The sequence below is a fragment of the Mesocricetus auratus genome, unplaced genomic scaffold, assembly GCF_017639785.1.
Source record: "Mesocricetus auratus isolate SY011 unplaced genomic scaffold, BCM_Maur_2.0 Super-Scaffold_100011, whole genome shotgun sequence".
NCBI lineage: Eukaryota > Metazoa > Chordata > Mammalia > Rodentia > Cricetidae > Mesocricetus > Mesocricetus auratus.
This window is the reverse complement of record NW_024429195.1, coordinates 29,697,277-29,716,589: the sequence shown is the minus strand read 5'-3', so window position 1 is coordinate 29,716,589 and position 19,313 is coordinate 29,697,277. Positions and strand designations below refer to the sequence as shown.

At 39.7% G+C, this 19,313-nt stretch overlaps 1 pseudogene; it reads left to right on the top strand.

Moving 5' to 3' along the window:
- Positions 1-3,168: 3,168 nt before the first annotated feature.
- On the top strand, positions 3,169-3,239 carry LOC121143412 (annotated as a pseudogene).
- Positions 3,240-19,313: the final 16,074 nt, after the last annotated feature.

The window sequence follows — 19,313 nt, the reverse complement described above, 5'->3', positions numbered from 1 at the left end:
ATATATTTATTTCCACTTTACATGGGATGAATTTTAAGGTAAGAGATCTAGGCAGTTGTATCACATAATTTAAAAGTAAAGTTCAGCCTGAAAGCCACTGACTCGTGGATCATGTTTTTTCCACATTGCACATATTTTAAAGGACATAATTCAATAGGAAAATATCTTGTGAAAACCCAGAAACTGACACCATCTGAGATAGCTATTAGATGATGTTATCATATGCTTTTATTTGGGGTCTTTGATGATACTGATCATTTTGTAAAAAGGCCCAATGGCACGAAATAAGGAATAGGTCTTCTGAAAAAGATGGCTAAGCAGATGGTAGACTGTCCTTTTCTTTTCAACACCTCCTGTTGGAAGAATGTGATCTGCAGGATTAGGTATATTTGACTTCTTGGGTCTCAACTGGTAGATATTTCTGGAACAGATGCTGCTTCCTTCTCCTGAGCTCAACACATTCACAAGTACAATTTGCAGCATTTCCTTTTCTGTCACTCTTGCCATTCACTGTCCAGTTTTATCAACCCTGAGCAGATTTTACACTGAAATGTGACCTAAAAATACAAGTGCTTCAGGACAAGTTACTCAAAGAAAACATTAGGATCCTTCAGTTTCTTCTAATAAGATGCACAGCAGTCACAGTTCTTTGGACAAATCAGAGTCAAATTAAATACAACTTCCAAGCAACAGAGTTTATTAAGGTACAGCACTATGGCAACCATTAGCATGGTGCTAGGCGGGTAGAGAGGTGGGAAAGTATGGTCTTGCTCTGTAGAGACTGTAAGATGTAGCAGAGGTTTAAATGCTTATACCAGAATTTGTAGAGCAACATGGAAGACGGAACTGCCACAGCAGGTTGAAGAAAGAGTTTGGACACTTCTTGTCTGGAGTGGGAAAGGGCTGGGGCACAGCACAGTTGAGGTGAAAGCCCATGTTGTGGTCAGTTTTTGCAGGGTGATGAGGCTTTCATAACTAAAGATAATGGGACACAGCACAGTCAGAGTGAAAGCCCTTGTTGTGATCAGTCTTTGCAGAGTGATGAGGCTTTCGTAACTAAAGATACTGGGACTGTGGCAGCCAGGAATATGCACAGGGAAGTTATGCATTCTGACTGAGCAGCTCAGTGATATGAAAGAAGTGGGCTAAGAGGTTTTGAAAACCAAGGTAAGCTACCCAAGCTTAGATCAACTGCAAGTGAGAACTATGAACAAGCTTCTATCTAACTTTGACAGTCCATGTTTTGTTTTAGCAAGACTAGTTTGTTGGGAGAATGGGAGAAGTTAATTATTGCAGAGCCAAAACACTGAAGGCATAAATATTAATTAGGAGGTTCTTCCCAGAGTTCAGGAAAGAGATAGTAAGGGTCTAAATAGACCTGGCTCTTATTATGCAAAAGGGCATGAATAGATATGTTCACAATTTCTGCATTAAAAGCAGACATGTTTGTATCCTCTGTAGAACCTGAAAAGAAATACCTTACTAAAGTTGCTAGAGATATTAAGTTAAAAAATAATAGAATTCCCATGAACCCTAGAGTCAACTAATTATTTTCCCTACCTTAAAAAATCTCTGGAACTAGCCAGGTGGTGGTGGTGCATGTCTGTAATCCCAGCACTCAAGAGGCAGAGGCAGATGGATGTCTGTAAGATCAAGACCAGCCTGGTCTACAAGAGCAAGTTCCAGGACAACCTCCAAAGCCACAGAGAAACCCTGTCTGGAAAAAAAAATAAAAAAAATCCCTAGAACTTTAAAATACATTACATGCATTCTCCATTAGATATGTACAGAGATAGTTTATACATACATTGTCTGGTGTTTTTATTTACTTTATAGGCAAACAGCCTGACTGTGATGGGCCAACGTGGTTTGTCTACTTTGCAATTGTATTAGTCAGGTTTCTCTATAGTAGCAGAATTTACAGAATGAGTCTTTATATATAAGAAGGGAATTTATTAGAATGACTTATAGGCTATGGTCCAACTAATCCAAAAAATGGCTGCCTATGAACAGAAAGTCCAACAATCCAGAAGTTGTTTAGTCCATGAGCCTGAATGCCTCAGTTGGTCTTCAGTAGATGCTGGAATCACAAAAAAGTAGACCCTATTGCCTATGAAGGAATGGACTTTCCAGCAATGCAAGAGCAAGTGGGCAAAGAGCAAAAGCTTCCTTCTCTCGTGCCCTTGAATAGGCTTCCAGAGAAAGGTGTGACCCAGATTAAAGGTGAGCTTTCCACTTTAAGATCCAAACTAAAGTATGTGTCTTTGTGCCTCAAGGGTCTGAACTGGAAATGAAATCAAGCAAAAAATATTTCTCAGGTATGCCCTCTGTTTCTGTATTGAAGTTCATTCCAGATGTATTCAAATTGACACCCAGAATAGCCATCATGGCAGTGGTACAACTGTAATGTGCATTCATAGAAATCATACCTTGAATTTTCCTCTCTTCCTAGCCTCTTGATATGTGGCATATGTTGTTTCATAGATGCTGGACCATGCAGCATGCTCCACCTTCAGACATGAGGGTCACACAGCTAATGTGTTTCCTAGATACATCTGGTAGGTGAGGTGTTTTAAATTTTTTTTAATGAACTCTTTTTTTATTTTAATTTTAAATAGCTTGTTTTACATGTCAATCCCAGTTCCCTCTCCCTCCCCTCCTCCCGCACTCCCCTTCCACCCTCCCTCCCACCCTATTGCCAAATCCTTCCACATAGGGGATGTCTAGAGTCTATCATTTTACTCTTGGTAGGGTCAAGGCACTCCCCTAAGAGTCCAGGCTGAGAGAGCATCTCTCTTTGTGCTATAGGCACATGAAGACAGATTGTATACCAGGGATAGACACTGATCCACAGCTCAGAGCCCCATAGGTTGTCCAGGCCTTCTCACTGACACTCACATTTGGGGGGTCCAGATCAGTCCCATTCTGGCCTCCCCACTGTCGGTCTGGGGTCCAAGAGCACTCCCCTGTTCAGATCAGCTGTCTCTGCTGGTTTTGCCAGCCCATTCTTTGCCAATTTGCTCATCATTCCTCTCTCTCTGTCACTGGGTTCCTTGGGTTCAGTTCAGTGCTTAGTTGTGTGTTTGCCTCTGCTTCCATCAGTCCCAGGATGAAGGCTCCCGGATAGTTATAGACATCAAGTTCATTATCAGGAATGGGCATTCGAGGTGGTCCTTACTTTCAGGGATCATTTCTATAGTTCGTTACTAGAGGTGTTTTAAATTGATGACGGACTATATTTTCTTGTTAAAATCCCCCCCGTGTGTGTGTGTGTGTGTGTGTGTGTGTGTGTGTGTGTGTGTTTCTGTCTGTCTCTTTATCTATGTGTGTGTTTACATGAACACAGTGCCTATAGAGGCCAGTCGCTGGATCCCATGTAACCGGAGTTCAAGGTAGTTGTGAGGCATCCAAAGTAGGTGATGGGAACCAAGCTTGAGTTCTCAGGAAGAGTAGGACACTCTTTATTGCTGAGACATATCCCTATACCTAGATACTATTTTCCACTACAATGAATTTCTCATATTGAGGCCTGTTGTAATTGAGGAGCATTTATATATCCACCCCATTTGAAGGTCTCTTACATATTGAATTATTATTTGGCTACAACCTACAAAGAAAATTCAAGAGCATCTTTTCTAAAAACAAAGTCATGCTGCATATATGGGGAACATTCTGGTTCTTCACTATGATTACACATTATTATGTAATGTCATAAAAGGCATAAAAGTGGTATTATATATGAATATATTTTCCTCTAACCAACCTTCCATCCAACAAAATGAATTCAAACACTTTAGCAAATAAAGTGAGAATGTTATGATGTGTTATTAAAAATGCTTTTGAAAGCAAGTGTCTATCTTTTAAAACTAAATCTTTAATTTGTGTTTCTGTAATTGTTAAGGATGATAAACACACTTGGAAATATTTTTAGCTACTTTTATTTATTCTAATAAGAACTCTTTGTTTAGATTCTAGACCATTTTAATTGGGTCATTTGTTTGACTCTTTGATATTATAGTTCCCTATGTATTCTTGATGTTAATCTTGTCCTATATTTATCTGGTAAAGATTCTCTCCCATTCTGTGGGTTTCTTCTTCACTCCAATGGTTGTTTTCTTGACTGTGCATAATGTTTCACATTTTTTGAGGTCCCATTTATCAGTTGTTGGCCTTAATTCCTGGGCAAATGGAATCCTATTCAAAAGGTTCTTTCCTACACCTATATCTTGTAGGTACTCCTTATGTTTTCTTTTAGCAGTTTTAGCATTTCAAGTACCAAATTGGGGTCTATGGTCCACTTGGAACTAAATTTGGGCAGTATGATGAATACAGGACTAACTTAATTCTCCTAAATGTAAATATCTAATTTTCCCAGCACCATGTGTTGAAGATGCTGTCTTTTCTTCAGTGTTTTTTTCCTCTTTGTCAAATACCAAGTAGCTATACAGTTTGGTGTCCTTCTGTTTTGGTTTTCAATTTTTGTCCTATTGATCTGCATATCTATTTTGTGACAGTGCAATATTGTTTTTACTACTATAGCTTTATAATATATGTAAGCTTCTCTCTACAGCAAACAGAGATCACTGTAGAAAACCACAGTTGGACACAACATAGAGGTCATTGGATTGTGTCACAGATACATCTATATCTACATGTCACACATAGCTCCTTGCATGATGGCTCAGGGAAAATTGTGAACAGGGTGAGAGGGAGTGTAAGAGCAAGAAACCAGGAAGTATTCTGTGTGACTGCCTCTCTTATAAATGGCTCTATAATTAAGACCTGAACAATGACAATATCAATAACATGCTAACTCAGAAGGAGAAAATTTCATGGGGTCCTACTCCTAGGCAAAACACTGTAGATAAGTAATGACTGATGAAGGGTTGAGAATTAGATTCTCCCAGGGATGAGCCTTTGGTTATCCAGTACAAGGTGGTCAGCTCTGAAAAAGTAGAATTACAAATAGCAAAAGTGGATTCAGCAGGGTATATCTATATATGTATGCATATATATAACAATAATAATGAAAGAAAAAGAGATTGTCAGTTTGAACATTTGGGCATATGGAAGTGGTTCGAAGGAAAAGACATGCAGAGGGATTAGAATGAGAAAAAGGAAGAGAAAAATGATATGATCATATTTTAATAATATTATGAAAAATACTTTACAGGTCTTTTGCTTGTTTGGTTAGTGGTGTGTGTGTGTGTGTGTGTTTGTGTGTGTGTTGTTTTGTTTATTTGTACTCTTGTAGACACTAAATCAGTAATTCTAAATTACTCTTTCTTTATATTTTGTGAGCCATTCCAAATAACAATAATAATAAATGAGATTAAAGAAGAAGTTATTGTGTGAGCCTCAATCTTAGTGGGTTGGTCATTGCTCATTTATCTTCAAAACTTTCTCATGTTGGCATAGAATAAGGCACAGCTCCCATTTAAAGTTGAAGGAACAAAGCATTACATAGTGCACATGGGCAATAGTACCACTGCTTATCTAAAGTAGGGCTGCTTTCTCTTGCCATCTTATTATTCCTTTTGCTTTAAACCTTAAGTATGCTTTAGCTCTTTTGTGTCTCAGACTTCTGACTACACCAAAGAGCACAGTAGATCAGGACAGGTAGCACTAAGAGCAGAGCCTTTTGCACCAGACTCCCTGAATTCAAATCTTTGCTTTCTTTTTAATGACTTTGTACTTTACCCAATTTATTCATGCTTCCATGCCTCAATTTCCTCTGTCAAACTAAAGAAACCGTGTACCTGCTTATAAGCACATTATATAAGTGAAAAATGAATTTAAAATCTGTTATTACTTGTTGATGTTCTTGTTGGTTATAGTTCTAATTTGTGTATGTTTTTAACCTTTCTTTCTCCTGAACAATATTTGATATCTGTTGCTATTGTATATAGTTTTTGTATCAGGTTTAGAATCTTCTTATTTAGACAAAATGGGGAAGTGAAGTGGGAATTTGTTTCCAAATAGTTTCAGAGTCTTCAGGCATGGCTTCTGCGTACAGACATAATCCCTTAAAAAAGAAGAGGAGGTGTCCTACATGCTCTGCCTTGGGGTGATGGGTTGAGGGCTGAGACCTGATGATCATCCTGCATCGCCGCAACCTGTGCCTCCAAGGGCAGAAGACCGCAGCAGCACTTTACCTTTCAATGTGTGAGTGTTCTCTAAGTAAATATTTGTTATTCTTTTATTCGGGCATTCATGGACTTCCTTAACCTGCCCTCCAGTGGAGAACTTCAGACAAAGGACTAGAACAGGCAGACATGGGGAACAGAGGTGGGTCTGTAGTTACAAAGGTATGTTTTTTATGAGACTAGTGGAACATAAACTCCTTGCCATGTTGCCTGGTTGGTTGATGTAAAATACTGTTTTCCAGAAAACTGACCAGTTTTAAAATTAGGCCTGATTATGTGGCACCAGACTCCATTCTGCTTGTCCTGCAGGGCAAGAGCTTAGGTCAACATAAGGGCTCATGTCGGTCTTAATCAATGTTCTCTAAAGAAGCAAAACTGATACAATGAATAAAAGGGGGTTTTATTAGACTGACTTGTTACTGTGTGGTAACCCAACAATATCTATCTCACAACAGAAAGCCTGGAAATATGGCCACATTCAGTTCATGAGTCGGAATGCCTCATCAGTCTCAATATGGTGTTAGAGTCCTAGAGAGTAAAAGGGGGCTGCTTGTCTTCAGTCTATGTTGTAAGTCCAAATAAGTAGGTTCTTATACCATGGGAAGAAAGAATGCTTCAGTAAAAGCAGACAAGGGGTAAAAACGTCCTTCTTGGATGTCTGTTTATATGGAATCTCACTAGAAGGCATGGACGACATTTAGAGTCGGTTTCAGAGTAGGTTTCCACACCTCAAATAATCCCACCAAGAAAATCATTTATAGGCATGTCCAGCAATGTGTGTTTTAGTTGATTCTGGATACAGCCAAGCTAACAACCAAGATTAGCCATCGCATTATCTGACATGTTAGACAGTGCCCAACGTTCAGATGATTGCTTCCTCTAATAATATCGTGAAGTGATACATTTACATATCAACAGCAGCATGAGCTATGTGATTTAGTAGTTTTCTATCAGTTACTGAATTTGTGGCCACATGTCAAATTTGGACTTCTATCATTGTGTGGGAATGCTGGTCTTAGATATCAGCCATATCTTTATAGCACAGCTGTCATGGAGTTGATACAGTCTTTGAGTCATAAAATGTTTAGACACTTACCCCAAGTGATCTATGAAATTCAATGATTTCTGCAAATATTCATCAGCAGTATGACTCCAAATTTCTTAGTTTTTTTCTTATTTTCATGTGTTTGTAAATGTAGTGTGTGTGTCCATGTGTACACACACACATATATGTATATTTGCATTCTGTGGGCACATGTGTGTGTAGGTGCATTGTATGCACATTTGTATGGAAACCTGAGGGTGAAGTCATGAATTTTGCTCAACAGCTCTCCCACATTATTCCTTGAAGCAGAGAATCTCAATCAAACACAAAATTACTATAGCTATGGCCAACTTGTTCATCCAATTTCCTATTCTCCACTTTCTTAAACTGGAATTACAAATGAGCTGATACACCCATCCAACATTTGAGTGTGCTCAGAGGATCTTAACTCTGGTCCTCCTGTTTGTATAACAAGTGGTTTAAATACTAAGCCACCTGAAGACACATAGCTACTAGTGCAATAATGGCTTGAACATCTTGGGAGTAACCAACTACTTTCTGATTGGATTTAACTGCTGCTCCACAAGATAAAACCCATCCTTGGCATCATTATTAGGCCAAGAACCTGTGTAGCTAGATAGGTCATAGGCAATGTCATAGTTACTTTCCTACTGTTGTGATAAGACACCATGACCAAGCCAATTTACAAAAGAAAGTGTTTAATTTGAGGTTCACAGTTTCAGCAGGTTAGAACCATAACTATCATCGCAGAAAGTATATCAGCAGGCAGGAAGGCATGGTGCTGAAGCAATAGCTTGAGGTCTCACATCTTGAGACACAGCCATAATGCAGAGAGAGCTAACATGGGGTGGTGTGAGCTTTGAAACCTCAAAGCCTATCCCCAGTGACACACTTCCTCCTACAAGACCAAGCTTCTAATCAGTTCCAAATAATTCTACTAACCGGAAACCAAGAATTCAAATATTTGAGTCTATGAGGGCCATTCTCACTTAAACAACAAAAGACCCTAAGAGAGAACACACCTCTATTATACTGCCTAATGGACATGGAATTAACCTGACTCCTAATGGTCTACCATTATGTTCACAGATCAATACATCTCTCAGTCCTCATTGAGAAGTTTCTATTTGCAGCAGGCAGTGATTAACACAGAGACCCACAGCTGGTCAAGGTGCCAAGGATAAGAGAATGTGGAATTTTCAACCCTAAAGAGAACATATGTTTATCACACCTCCCATCCCAAGGCTCAGGAATCATAGCAGAAAAGGAGGTAGAAAGATTGTAACAGACAAAGGTAGTAAATTACTAAAAGATTCAGAACATCTACATGTATGAACTTATGGCAGTTGAGATGATATGCACAAAACCTGTATAAGCCCAGGACAGACCAAACCCCAGCACAAAAAAAGTGAACTGAGCACCTTATCCAACTACTGGGCTAGACAAGGAGCAAACAGCAATCGTTAGCTTCTGGGAAAGGAAGGGTAAGTTCGCTATAAGAGTGTAGGCCCTAGTAATTTGACTATGTTCCTGTGAAAATCCACACATCCAAGACTATTTGGGGCAGCACAAATTGGTCTTTAAGGACTTTTTAAAGAGGACACAAAGTTGGGTGATATGGAAAGAATTATGGAGTAAATATGGTCAAAATATATTGTAAGAAACATGAAACTCTCAAAGAACTAAAAACATTAAAAAGTAAAACATTGAGCCATCTTTTTAGACACAAAGCCCTGTTTTTTATATATCATTTTCTGTGCCCCTTCTCTTATTTCTGCTACAAATCAACAAAGTAGTTTTTCCTTCCTAATTTCCTTTGTAAATGTTCCTTCAGCATCCCTCCTTAGGGTTTATTTTTGTACATGCAGTCTAGAAGGAAAGTTGAGGTGCACAGTGGTAGGCTCATATGGGATCATTCTTCTATCAACTGTGAGCCACGTCTCCTGGAGTCTTACAGAGAGAAACACAAACAATTTCAGCTGAGGTATCAGTAGATATCTGTAGTATTAAGTATTTGGCTGTTAAAAATCAAATTTTATTTCTTCCTCCTAAGTCTGCAAATCTACTGCAATGCTGGTTTGGGAACCTCTCTCTAACACAAACAGCTTTTTACCATCCTTCCTTTGCATGCCTGTGCCTTATTTGGAATGCTTACTCTCAAGCATCCTTCTACTGATAAAGTATTTTATCAAGATGTTTTTATAAGCAAGGCAATTATTTTTGCAAGAGTAATCTTGATATTGGCTAATAAAGTATTTCCCTTTATGTTATTTACGTGATATATTTTTAATGAAAAAAACTACATACTTAGTCTAATTCACAAATGTCTACCCATCTGTGAATAGGGTTTTCAGGACATTCAAAAAACTCAGCTATTTTTAGCCATGGCCAAGACAAAGTCAAAGAAGACAAAGAATATAGTATTCAAGACAAAGTGCTCTGAGAGTGTATATTCAGATGAACTTTATAAGACCTAAAGCAATGATTTAAAATCTTTCTCACTCCCCATTCAATTTAGAAATAGCTGGTTTTAAGTCAGTGAGACCAGATATGCTATTTAGAAACACAAGGAAAACAAGGAAGAACACTAAAGGTGAGCACTGCATGTCTAAAAGACTGGGGTTTTCCCCATACACAATTCCTAGGCCTACATTTACCATCTGTAAATTCCATGTAATTCCTGGGCCTCTAACTGTATTAATAAGACAAATTATAATGATTATTGCTTAAGCAAAATGCACATTTTTTCCCTAAGGGTAATGGGGGTGCGTGCATGAGACATAGAGAGAGAGGGGAGAGAGAGAGGTTTTCTTCAGTGATGCAACCGCTGTTAGTTGCCAGTGCTCTTGGAAATAATACCTTACCCATGTTCCTGTAAACAACCTTAATTAAATCACTGAGTCATGAGAAAGAAGGAAGAAGAGGGAGAAGATGAGCAGAACATGAGGGCAACAAAAGAAGATACTGGAGTGAATGTAATTGAAATTCATTATGTATACTATGAAAAGTTATAATGAAACTCATTATCATGGATAATTAATGTATGCTACTAAAACACTTAAAAGGTAAATGTGCTTACAAGAAATTTTTTAGCATATAAAATAATAAAGCCATTAAAACAGAAAAGATTGTTTTATATTTGATTAGGTAACCCAATTTTCCATTATTTTGGCAGGATGAACAAAATGAAATGAGTATTGAATGGGGGGAGGGAAAAATAGCTCTGTAATTGGCTGTAAGTGGCAAAGGCCTGAGGCTGCATGGAGAAAAGACAGAGCCATGGGGAGCACAGCAGAAGCAAAGCAGGCCTTCTGTCTTCTTCCCTCTGGCAGACAGAATTCCTAGAAAAGCTGGAGTTGCCAAAGGCAGTCATTCTGTGTAGACATCAAGGGGACAACCTGCGGACATCAGTCTCATCCCCCATGCTATCACCCTTGGGTTACTAGGGTCTGCAGAGAAGCAGAGAATCCAGAACTCAGACCTTTAGAATAAACTTTTCACTAAGAACAGGTGTTGCTTTCATGGCAATAACTCTTCCATGTTAGACTTTAATGGAAGGGTCAAGAGAGAAGACCCATCAATTAAGAATTGAGCACTATCACTGCAAAGAGTGCAAGTTCGGCTCCCAGCACTTGTGTCAGGCAGCTCACGACTGCCTGTAACTACAGCTCAGGGATCCAACACCCTCTCCTGGCTCTGTGGACACTATACTGGTGTGTTCCCCCTTCCCTCCTACATAATTAAAAAGATTTGTTAATTTATGGAAGTTATGCCTTCTGGAATGATGAGGCTTTTGAAATGTTACTTCATCATAGTCACTAAAATAAACACTGAGCAATCAGGTATTTAGCAAATTCATCTTTATTGGACAGCATTCTCTATACACTGAAAACATACAGACATGTGTTCAATAACAATTTTAAATGATAGTATTGAGATGCAAGTCAGTGTTAGACAGTATATCTAGTCTATACATGGCCCCATGTTCAGTTTCAGCACTGAAAGAAAAAAGAAGGGCATGCATAACAATAAAAGAAAGTCTACAACAGATGGCACATACACATACACATACATCCCAACAAAGGACAAGGAGGCTGGGAAGATGGCTCCGCAATTAAAATCACTTGCTACACTTCCATAAGACTCAAGCTTGGTTCCCAGCTGGGTGATGGGGAAGGTGTGGTGGGGCAGAGGAGAACAAGACATAATCCCAAACAGAGTGCCTGCAGTCAGCATGCCATACTCTCAGGTTTGAGACAGTCATGGAGAGTGGGAAGCACGGACTCTGATAAGCAGCCTAGCACGGAGTTCATTCCAGGCAAACCCTGGGCAGAGGCAGACCTCATCAGCTAAGAACTATAGTCTGAGGTGGGCAGGTGGATCAGTTTCTGGGGCCACCTGTCTGCCATGGGGCTCACTGCTGCTTCATCTAAAAGCTAACTCTACAGAGACCTTCTTGACATTCGTGGAGCAACCCCAAGCAGGGTAATTAATACTTGCCAAGTTTTGCAATTATTTTTAAAGCAGGTAAAGCAGTTATTTATTGGGTAGGAAATTTTTAAAAACACGGGTTTTATATTGGCGACTGATGCCATCATAATAAAGTGCCGCAGACTTCATGGTCTAACACAACACAAATTATTTCTCTTAGTTGTGGAGGTCAGGATTTCAAAATAGGCATCGCTAGGTTGAAGTCAAAGTTGGCCAAGCTTCCAGAAGCTCTAAAGGAACATCTATCCCCTTGCTTTTACCAGTTTCTAGAAGTTGCCTCTGTTCTTTGGCTGTAACCATTGTTCTGTCTTTAAAGATGACAGAAAGCACCCCAAATATTTCTCTAACACTCCCTCTGTTTCCCCTCACTTAAATGCCCCTTTAATTGTACTGGATTGGCCCCAATATACTAGAATACTCAACCCAGTAGAGATACTTTCTTAATCACATCTGAAAAGAGCAATTACCTATAAAGTAGCTTGTTCAAAGGTTTCCAGGACTGACACATGAACATTTGAAGATAGAGGCCATTGTTCTGCTTACTGACTATAATTTTAAAGAATGGAGTAACATACCAACCATGATGCTTTGTTGCCCAAAACATACATTAGCAAAACATTTGTGGGTGAGAAGTTGGCAATGAATAATCATATTCTTAGTGATACTCATTAACCCATCAGTGTTCCTTCAGTGAGAACTCAAGTAAGGTGGGAACATGGAGGAAGGAGCTGATGTGGAAGCCACGGAGGAGTGTTGCTTACTGTCTTCTTCATCACGGCTTGCTTAGCCTGCTTTTCTTATTATTACTATTGAAAATAGACTCTTTTCACATACAGTATATCCTAATTATAATGTCTCATCCTTCCACTTCTTCCAATTCCTCCCCACCTCCTTCCCTCCTGATCCACTCCCTTCCTATCCTTCATTAGAAAAGAACAAACTTCTAAGAGACAACAACCAAACATGACAAAATAAAATATAATAATACACTAAGATGAAGCAAAAGCTATTATACCAAAGTTGAACATGGCTACCTAACAAGAGAAAAAGAGTCCCAGAGCCAGCAAAGTTGTCAGAGACCCACTTGTTCTCACAGTCAGGAGTCCCATAAAAATTTTGAGCTGTGTACACCAGGTACAGACCTGCAGCCCTGTGCTTGCTGCTTCGGTCTCTGTGAGCTCATGTGTGTCTTGCATAGTTGATTAGATGGCCTTGTTCTCCTGGTGTCCTCCATTCCCCTTGATTAATAATCTTCCCACCTACTTTTCTTCAGGAACCCTGAGGGGAGGAGGGATTTGATGGAGACCTCCAGTTTAGACTCTCTCTCTACATAATAGCTGGCTGTGGATCTCTGCATGTGTTCCCATCTGCTGCCAGAGGAAGCCTCTCTGATGATGATTGGACAAGGCACTGATCTATGAGTATAGTAGACTATCATTAGGAATCATTTTATTGATTTTTTATAGCAGTAGTACTTGGCTTTACACTTGGTCTCTGGGCTATCAGACTCTGGTTTTTGGCTACTCAAGCAGTGACAGGTATGGGTTCCTTCTTGTAAAGTGAGCATTAGGTCAAATCAGATATTGGTTGGCTACTCCCACAAGTTCTATGCCACCATTGCCCTCCCATATTTTGCAGGCAGGGCAGATTGTAGGTCAAAGGCTTTGTGGCTGGGTTTGTTTCTCTTTTTGTAGCCTGAAGAGTAACTTCCCATACCAAAGACACTAGAATGTATTGGTGAAGGCTTTGTGTAGGCACAAGCTTCACTTCTTCATGTTCAGTGAGTTGTGTGGATGTTTTCCTAGGCAGTGGGGCACTCCTGTCAGCTTGTAGTGAGAAAAGTTTTGTCTTAGTGCCAGCATGGGTTGTTTGGGGATTTCCATGAGACCCCCCCACCCCAGCCAAGAACTCATTTGAATGCAGCCCAGACCTGCCACTGGCTGACTTGCCTGCCTATAACCAAGCATGGCCTTTTGAGATCTCCTATCACTTATTACTAGGAGTCTTCCTTGGATCCAGGAAGTTTCCCCTGAACCATCCCCTAGAACTCCCCCCAATTCCAATTATCTATCCATGTAATCTCTTCCTCCATCTCCCACCCCTTTATCCCTCTTGCTTCCATCCCAACCTATCCCCAGTCCATCCATAAAATCTATTTTATCTTTGTCTTCCCAGGGATACTCATGTGCTCTCCCCAGCACCCTTCCTCTTTACCTAACCTCTCTGGTCTATGGATTATAGATTGGTTATCATTTAATTAATGGCTACTACATGCTTATACGTGAATACATACTGTATTTGTCTTTCTGGATCTGGAAAACCTCACTCAGGATGATTTTTTTCCTAGTTCTATCCATTTGCCTGCAAGTTTCACGATGTCATTATTTTTAACAGCTGAGTAATATTCCATTGTGTAAATGTGCCACATTTTCTTTATCCCTTCTTGTGTTGAGGGATATCTAAGTTGTTTCCAGTTTCTGGCTATTATGAGTAAAGCTGTACTGAACATGTTTGAGCAAGTGTCCTTGTGGTAGGATAGACTGCCCTTTGGGTATATTACCAAGAGTGGAATAGCTAGATCAGATGTGGAGTTGAAAATCTTTTTCCATTCTGTAGGCTACTTTGTGCGATTAATGGTGTCCTTTACCTTACAAAAACTTTTCAGTTTCATGAGGTCCCATTTATTATTTACTTATTTTTACATTTTTATAATTTTTGATATATAATTTATAAAAATAGTTTAGCCATTGTAGATTTCAGTGACTTTACAACTGGTGTTCTGTTCAGAAAGTCAACTACTGTGCCATCACGTTCAAGGGTATTCCCCATTTTCTCTTCTATTACATTCACTGTATCTGGTTTTATATTGAGGTCTTTAATTCCCTTAGACTTTAGTTTTTTTTTATTAATATTTTTTTTATTTTCCATTTTAAATTTAGATAAGAAACAAGATTGCTTCACAAGTCAGTACGAGGTCCCTCTCCCTTTCCCTCCCCTCCTCCCGTGCCCTCCCCCCATCCCCCCCCGTTATCCCCTCATTCCCCCAGGGAGGGTGAGGCCCTCCATGGGGGTGTCCATAGTCTGTCATTTCATATAGGGCAGGGCCTAGACCCTTCCCCAAGAGTTCAGGGTGAGAGTGCACCTCACATTGTTCTATGGGAGTCCAGAGACCGTGTGTATACTTGGGATGGGTACTGATCTGCTGTCCAAGGCTCAATAGATTACCTAGGCCTCCTCACTGACACCCAGATTCAGGGGGTCTTGATCAGTCCCATGCTGGATTCCCAGGCTGATGCCTGGGATTCAAGAGTGAACCTTTGTCTGGTCAGCTGTTTCTGGGGTTCAACCAGCCCAGTCTTAATCCCTTTGATCATCAGTCCTCCCTCTCTGATACTGGCTTTCTTGAGTTCAGCTCAGTACTTAACCAGCCAGTAAATGAAGTTTCTGTTTCCCAGACTCTCTGGCAATAGGATTGTAGGCTGGCACTCCCCAGATCTATGTCTAAAATCCATATATGAGAGAGTACATGCCATGTTTCTCTTTTTGTGACTGGGTTACCTCACTCAGGATGGTTTCTTCTAGTGTCATCCATTTGCCTGCGAATCTCATGATTCCATTATTTTTTTCTGCTGAATAGTACTCCATTGTGTAGATGTACCACATTTTCTCTATCCATTCTTCGGGTGAGGGACATCTAGGTTGCTTCCAAGTTCTGGCTATTACAAATAAAGCTGCTATGAACATAGTGGAACAGACATCTTTGTTATATGAATGGGCATCTTTTGGATATATGCCTAAGAGTGCAGTTGCTGGGTCTTGTGGTAGGTTTATTCCCATTTTTCTGAGGAATCTCCATACTGCTTTCCAAAGTGGCTGAACCAGTTGGCACTCCCACCAGCAATGGAGGAGTGTCCCCCTTTCACCACATCCTCTCCAGCATAAATTGTCATTGGTGTTTTTGATTTTAGCCATTCTGACAGGAGTGAGATGGTATCTCAGAGTTGCTTTGATTTGCATTTCCCGGATGGCTAAGGATGTTGAGCACTTTCTCAAGTGCCTCTCAGCCATTTTAGACTCCTCTACTGAAAACTCTCTATTTAGTTCTGCAGCCCACTTCTTAATTGGGTCCTTTGCTGTTTTGGAGACTTGCTTCTTGAGTTCTTTGTAAATTTTGGAGATCAACCCTCTGTCAGATGTGTGATTAGTGAATATTTTTTCCCATTCTGTGGGTTGCCTTTTTGTCTTGCTGACTGTGTCCTTTGCCTTACAGAAGCTTCTCAGTTTCAGTAGGTCCCATTTATTAATTGTTGATCTCACTGTCTGTGCTACTGGTGTTATGTTCAGGAAGCTGTCTCCTGTACCAATTCGTTCAAGGGTACCACCCACTTTCTCTTCTAAGAGGTTCAGTGTGGCTGGATTTATGTTGAGGTCTTTGATCCATTTGGACTTAAGTTTTGTGCATGGCGATAAACATGGATCGATCCGCATTTTTCTACATGCCAGTCTCCAATTATGCCAGCACCATTTGTTGAAGATGCTTTCTTTATTCCATTGTATATTTTTAGCTTCTTTGTCAAAGATCAGATGTTCGTACGTGTGTGGGTTAATACCCGGATTTTCAATTCGATTCCATTGGTCTGCCTGTCTATTTTTGTGCCAATACCAAGCTGTTTTCAGGACTATAGCTCTATAATAGAGCTTGAGGTCAGGGATAGTGATGCCTCCGGACGTTGCCTTGTTGAACAGGGTTGTTTTGGCTATCCTGGGTCTTTCGTTTTTCCATACAAAATTGATTATTGTTCTTTCAAGGTCTGTGAAGAATTGTGCTGGGATTTTAATGGGGATAGCATTGAATCTGTAGATTGCTTTTGGCAGGATTGCCATTTTTACTACATTGATCCTACCTATCCAAGAGCATGGGAGATCTTTCCATTTTCTGAGGGCTTCTTTAATTTCTTTCTTTAAAGATTCAAAGTTCTTACGATACAGGTCTTTCACTTGTTTGGTTAGCGTTACCCCAAGGTATTTTATGTTGTTCGTGGCAATTGTAAAGGGTGATGTTTCTCTGATTTCTCTTTCAGCCCTTTTATCATCTGTATATAGTAGGGCTACTGACTTTCTTGAGTTGATCTTGTAACCTGCCACTTTGCTGAAGGTGTTAATCAGCTGTAAGAGTTCCCTGGTAGAGTTCTTTGGGTCATTGATGTAAACTATCATATCGTCTGCAAACAGTGAAAGTTTGACTTCTTCCTTCCCAATTTGTATCCCCTTGATCCCCCTTTGTTGTCGTATGGCTATAGCTAGAACTTCAAGTACCATGTTGAAAAGGTATGGAGAGAGTGGACAGCCTTGTTTTGTTCCTGATTTTAGAGGAATTGCGTTGAGTTTCTGTCCATTTAGTTTGATGTTGGCTGTTGGTTTACTGTATATGGCTTTTATTATGTTTAAGTATGTCCCTGTTATCCCAGATCTCTCCAAGACCTTTATCATGAAGGGGTGTTGGATTTTGTCAAAGGCTTTTTCAGCATCTAGTGAGATGATCATGTGATTTTTGTTTTTCAGCTTGTTTATATGGTGGATTACGTTGATGGATTTTCGTATGTTGAACCATCCCTGCATCCCTGGGATGAAACCTACTTGATCGTGGTGAATGATTGTTTTGATGTGTTCTTGGATCCGATTTGCCAGTATTTTATTGAGTATTTTTGCATCAATGTTCATGAGGGATATTGGTCTGAAGTTCTCTTTCTTGGTTGTATCTTTGTGTGGCTTGGGGATCAAGGTTATTGAAGCCTCATAGAAAGAGTTTGGCAAAGACCCTTCTGCTTCTATTGTGTGGAACACTTTGAGAAGAATTGGTATAAGCTGTTCTTTGAATTTGTGGTAGAATTCTGCACTGAGGCCATCTGGACCTGGACTTTTTTTGGTTGGGAGACTTTTGATGACAGCTTCTATTTCCATAGGGGTTATAGGTCTATTTAAATTGCTTATCTGTTCTTGATTTAGTTTTGGCAAATGATAGCTGTCCAGGAAGTCATCCATTTCCTTTAAATTTTCGAATTTGTTGGAGTACAGGTTTTCAAAGTATGACCTAATGATTCTCTGGATTTCCTCAGAGTCTGTTGTTATGTCCCCCTTTTCATTTCTGATTTTGTTAATTTGCGTGTTCACTCTCTGCTGTTTGGTAAGTTTGGACAAAGGTTTGTCTATCTTGTTGATTTTCTCAAAGAACCAACTCTTCGTTGCATTGATTCTTTGTATTGTTTTCCTGGTTTCTACTTTGTTGATTTCAGCCCTCAATTTGATTATTTCCTGGCGTCTACTCCTCCTGGGGAAGTTTGCTTCTTTGTGTTCTAGAGCTTTTAGCTGTGATGTTAATTCTCTGGTATAACTGTTTTCCTGTTTCTTCATGTGAGCACTTAGTGCTATGAACTTCCCCGTAGCACTGCTTTCAAAGTGTCCCATAGGTTTGGGTATGTTGTGTCTTCATTCTCATTGAATTCGAGGAAGTCTTTAATTTCTTTTTTTATTTCCTCTTTGACCCAGGGATGGTGCAGTTGAGCATTATTCAATTTCCATGAGTTTGTAGGTTTTCTGCAATTTGTGTTGTTGTTGAATTCTAATTTTAAGGCATGGTGGTCTGATAAGATGCATGGAGTTATTCCAATTTTTTTGTAGCTGCTGAGGTTTGATATGTTGCCAAGTATGTGGTCGATTTTTGAGAAGGTTCCATGTGGTGGTGAGAAGAAGGTATATTCTTTTTTATGTGGATGAAATGTTCTATAGATATCTGTTAATCCCAGTTGGGTCCTTACTTCTATTAGACCCTTTGCTTCTTTGTTGAGTTTCTGTCTGGTATTCTTGTCTAGTGGTGAGAGTGGTGTGTTGAAATCTCCCACTATAACTGTGTGGGGCTTTAGATGAGATTTAAGTTCTAATAATGTTTCTTTAACGAATGTGGATGCCTTTGTATTGGGGGCATAGATGTTCAGGATAGACACTTCATCTTGGTGGGTTTCACCTGTGATGAGTATGTAATGACCTCCTTCATCTCTTTTGATTGATTTTATTTTAAAGTCTAGTTTGTTAGATATTAGGATTGCTACCCCTGCTTGTTTCTTGGGTCCATTTGATTGAAAATTTTTTTCCCAACCTTTAACTCTCAAATAATGTCTGTCTTTGAGGGTGAGGTGTGTTTCTTGTATGCAGCAGAAGGAAGGGTTCTGTCTTCGAATCCATTCTGCTAGTCTGTGTCTTTTTATGGGTGAGTTAAGGCCGTTAATATTGAGGGATATTAATGACCATTGATTGCTCATCCTTCTTCGATTTGTGATGGTTGTTGGTGGTGGAATTATGGGTGGAATTTCACCCCTTTGTTCTTTTGGCTGTTGGTAGAGAGGGATTCTCTAATGCTTATGTTTTTCTGGTTGTAGTTAGCTTCCTTGGGTTGGAGTTTTCCTTCCAAAATTTTCTGTAGGGCTGGGTTAGTGGACACATATTGCTTGAATCTAGTTTTGTCATGGAATATCTTGTTTTCTCCGTCTATAGTGATTGAGAGCTTTGCCGGGTATAGTAGTCTGGGCTGGCATCCATGGTCTCTTAGTGTAGGC